We start from the raw sequence: 4,772 nt of genomic DNA, 5'->3' as shown, positions 1-4,772 counted from the left end.
AAAATACATTACGCAAAATCAATGTTGCTGTATGTGGTATGGGGAGGACAGGAAAGGTCAGCCGAGAGAAGACTATCGAAACCAAAACTCCAAGAGGGCCTGAACATTAAAATAAATTTTGAAAGTGAGTTCCAGGAAAACCATTTACTCAGGGCTGTAATTTAAGGGTGCTTTCATGAGAGGCTGGGCAGTCTTTCTAACTAGCACTTCTGAAGCATCTTTGAGAGTCCGGTGAATTCATCCACAAAATAGTATTGACAAGCACTGCATACCTCAACTCACAGCCCGATCAGAACAGCGTGTGCTGACGGTGGGCGTGAGTTAGAGAGCTGAGGATGGGCACATGCAAGCCCCCAGGCACTGCCAGACCGTGGGTCAGGTGGGTTGAGTGATTATTGATCACATTACAGGAGGGCTCACCTCCAAGTCCCTATACACAGCTATTCTGAAGGCATTTCAGAGCCTGTGGATGGAGAGAGGGAGGGAAAAACCTTGTAGCCCAAAGGATGGTTGTCACTACCTACTGATGAGCACTCAGGACTGGGGATGCAACGGTTCTGAAATGCTCTCTCACAAATCCATCTGTGGGAAACCAGCTTCATTTCACATGGCCAATATTCCCTCTAAACAGGGCATCTTTGTGGAAACGCAAGGGACACTGGCAGTGGTAGGGTTGAGTCGCTGTGTCCCCAGAGAGTAGTTTTCCTTAGGAGAAGCAACACACATACTCCATCACAGATGCCTTCCTTAGAGCTTCCAACTGAGACCACATCCCACCCTGACTCAGTGAGAAGGAACTGGCTTCCTTGCAGGAGTGGGGGCCAGCCAGGCATCGGCAAGGACTGGTGGGGGCTGCTGCCTGGTTTCAGCTCACCAATCCTCCAAATGGCCAAAGGGCTATGGGTGAAAGAGACAGAAGTCCCTGCCCTGCCCATCAGGAAAGCCCCAGGAAAGCAGGAGCAAAGCACTGCTTCTCGACACTTCCTAACACTGCTCCTGGTTCCTACATTCACGGAGCCCTACGCGTGGGTCAGCCCCAGCTGGGAGTTAAAGACACAGAGAGGAAAGATGCAGCCATGGCCTCACAGTCTACGAGACAGGACAGAAGAGCAAACAGACCCTTTTGATACAGAGCTGCTGTGCACCACTGAAAAGCAGGGAAGAAGACGCACGACTAGCTCAGACCTCACCAGGCTGCCATCAGTCAAGGCAGAAGGGCCTTACCTTCTATACCAACTCCAGGTACAAGGACCACAGTGTCACCTGGGGTAGGGGTGTTTGGGTTAAGAATTAGGACCCCAGAGTAAGACAGACTTGGGTTGAAGCCTTACTTAGCTGTGTGACTTTGGGCTAATTCCTCAAGCTCTCTGAGCTCAGCCACCACATCTCTAAGATGGGTAAAATCACAGTGTCTACCCACTGTTATAGGGTTTAAATGAGCTCATTCATTCACTCCACAACTATTTATTGAGTGCCTACTGTATGCCAGACCCTATTCTAGGTGCTGGAGATACATCAGGGAACAAAGCGATCAAAGAGCCCCACCTGAGTAGAATCTACAGCCCACAAACAAGAAACACCATAAATAAGGATATTGGATCGTATGTTGGAAGGAAGTTAGCGCTAAGGAGAAAAAGAAGAGCAAAGAGGGATTGGGAGTGCTGGAGGTGGGGGGTGGAAGAGTACAAATTGCAATATTAAAATGGTGGTCCCAGCAGGCCTTATTGAGAGGTGACTTCTTAACAAAAATCAAAAGAACGTGACAGAGTTAGTGAACCAGGTATCAGAGGAAGGCTCATCCCAGTCAGACGAAACACCTGGTACAAAGGCCCTGGGGGTGGGAATACACCATGTGAGTGGTATTATAGGAAGGAGGCCAGTGTGGCTAGAGGAGTGTGATCAGGAAAAAGACAGAAAACATGAGATGAGGACAGAGGAGGTGGAAGTGGAAGGCAGATGGTTTGACCTTATCAACCACTGCAAGGTCACTGATGTTTGTCCTGAATGGAAAGGGAGCCACTGCAGGGTTTTGAGCAGAGGAAGAATAATCTGAATTCTGTTTGAGAAGGATTGCTCAGTTGTCATGTTGACAACTAATGCGTGGAAAGTGCCTGGTACATGAAGAGTATGTAAAAAAGTATAGCTATTATTCTTATCAATAATAACACCAACTCATGCAGTGGGAAAGAAACACCTTACCCCACAAGGTGCTACAGGTTTACAAGATTCACAAACCTTAAAGTAAGTGAGGTATAACTCCCTCTAGCTGCAGGAATTCTCCCCATGTGCATCCCTGATCACTGGCCACCCAGCTTGACTTGGAGCTGGTATCAGGACAGGAGATCGCTGCATCTCCAGGCAGGCCACTGCACAGTAGGCAGCTCTTGCCATCATAACCCTGCTTGGAATCAGCCACCAAATGAACCTGCTTTCCTAAAATCCCACTGGTGTCCTGAGTCTGTGTAGTACAATGCAAGTCTGCCCCCTCCCTTTAGAACTTGAGGACAGCAATGGAGCCCTGCAGGGTTTTACATTAAGCGATCCAAGGGTAGTTTCTAAAGGAAGGTGGAATTATCAAGGGAAAGTCCCCTATTGGGGTGGGGGGGGGGTGGGGGGAGTTGAAAGGGCAGAAGGCAGCTGGCAACTGTTCCTTGGGGCACCTGGAGAGAAACTGTAGGAAGAAAAGGAAGGTCCTAGACATTCCTCCCTTCCTAGCCAGAGACCTTGGCTAACAGGGGCTCAATAGATGAGCAGCAACAGTGGTCTGAGTGGGTAGGAATGACTCCTTGGCCCAGATGAGATGCTGAAACCCAGGCCTAGGGGGGGTAAATGGCCCTGCCCAGGGCACCCCGCTGGTAAAGACATAGCTTAGAAAGGGCCTGCGGCTTCTTGTCCCCGCCCCCGCCCCCGTGAGCATCCTGGACCAGGTCAGCTGCTGGTAAGTATTTGCCCAGTCGTTTTCCTTCTCCTTAGTTCTTGGGGAGCCCTCTGGCAGAGCCTCCAGGAAGGTTAGTGAGCAGGGATAGCAGCCTCGTGAATCTGCAGGAGCTCCTCTCACCCCAACCTTAGGTCGCTCCTCTCACCCCAACCTTAGGTCAGAGCTAAGAGGTTAGAGACCAGGGATAGCGACAGAGATACTGAAATCCACGGACTGGGGTCTCCCTTGAGGAAGGGAAGCAAGAGAGAGCCAAGCCGAGGTGTGGGAATCGCCCCTACAGCAAGGTGCCCCTCCAAACCACAAGCCCGCCACACGCTTCCCTTTGGGGACCAGACTGCACCCCCGCAGACGGCTGAGGAGGGAGAAGGCTCCGGGTGAAAGCTGTGAGAGGTGCGGGCTGCGGGGGGATGCGAAGCCAGGGGATGGGCTCCGGAACGCGGCTGTGGACCCGACCTTTGCCTCCTGCCTCTTCGGGATACCCCCCTGCACCTGGTAAAGCGAGGGCCGCGACCCGCGAAGAACAAGTGGGGAGGCAGGGGTCAGCGAACAAGGTGCAGGAACCCCACCCCCGCCCGGAAACCTCCGGGGCCTTGAGTCGTGCCGGGCGCTCCCCCACCCCACCCCACCCCCGCCGCCTCTGCCGTCACTCACGGCTGCTGCTCTCTGGCTCGCTCTTGCGCTCTCCGCGCCACTGGCACCTGCTCGCCGGGCGCTCTGCGCTCACTTCTCGTTCGCACACTGCAGACTCCCGGCGCTACCGCCGTCACCCAGCCTCGTCCCCGGCCCAGCACAGCGCTCCGCCCTTCTCCCGGGCCCACGGCGCCCACCCACCCGCCATGGCCTGGGCCTGGGACAAAGACCGGGGCAGCTTATTGCCCAAACCGGGGTAAGAAGTTGAGGGCGGGGGTCTGCGGAGAGGGCCTCGGAACCCGCGGAGCGCAGGGATAAGCGGCCGTCTCCGGCTCTGGAGGCTGGAAAGAAGCAAGGGAGAGTTTTGGTGGGAGGACCCCCCAGCCAAAGCGGGTGCGGGGCGCAGCTGCGCTCCAACCAGAGAGACTGTGGTCCCTCCAAGCGACCGGGGTTGGGGGGGCGCTCCGGGGCGGGGGCGGTGCCTGCTGTGGAAGGGGAGAGGAGGGGAGGGGAGGGGAGGGGAGGGGAGAGGAGGGGAGGGGAGGGGAGAGGAGGGGAGGGGAGGAGAGGGGAGGAGAGGGGAGGGGAAGGGAGGGGTGATGCAGCGGTGGAGGTGGCACAGTGCCCAGCCACTGACAGCCCCCTCCCTTTCTCTTTCCCCTCCCCCACTCCTGCCTCTCTCCGGCTCTGGGTCGGCCACGCCGGACCCTCTCTCCCCGGCGCTGCGCTGGGTCGGACGCCAGGTCTGCGCGCCGCGGCTGAGCGCCCACTTGCCTTGCAGAAAGAGCCGAGGAGGGACCGGCGGAGGCGACAGCGGGAGGGCTGGGCGGGAGGCGGAGGAGGTGGCAGTCGGGAGCCAAACCAGAAGGAAACTGAGAGGCAGAAGCTCACGGCTCCGAGGCGCACACTCTCTTGGCCAGGGATGGGTCCCGGGGCGGCCCAGCCCCTGACCGGCCCGCCGGGCAGAGACTAAATTGCGGGTCCCCATCGGTCCAGTGTATAACCAGAGAGGGGGAGGCACGGACCGATCGCCAGTAGCCTCCCGGCGGGACCTCGCGTTCTGCGCACCCCGAGCAGCGCCCCCAGCCGGAGCCGCGCCGGGCAAGCCGGCGAGGGAGCGGGGCTGATTGGCGGCCGCCGGCGGCCGGGGGAGGGAGCGCCGCGCGGGGCCATGGCAGGCTCGGAGGCGTCCTAGCCCGAGCCC

Source organism: Phocoena phocoena, chromosome 20, assembly GCF_963924675.1.
Source record: "Phocoena phocoena chromosome 20, mPhoPho1.1, whole genome shotgun sequence".
Lineage (NCBI taxonomy): Eukaryota > Metazoa > Chordata > Mammalia > Artiodactyla > Phocoenidae > Phocoena > Phocoena phocoena.
This window is presented reverse-complemented; position numbering follows the sequence as displayed.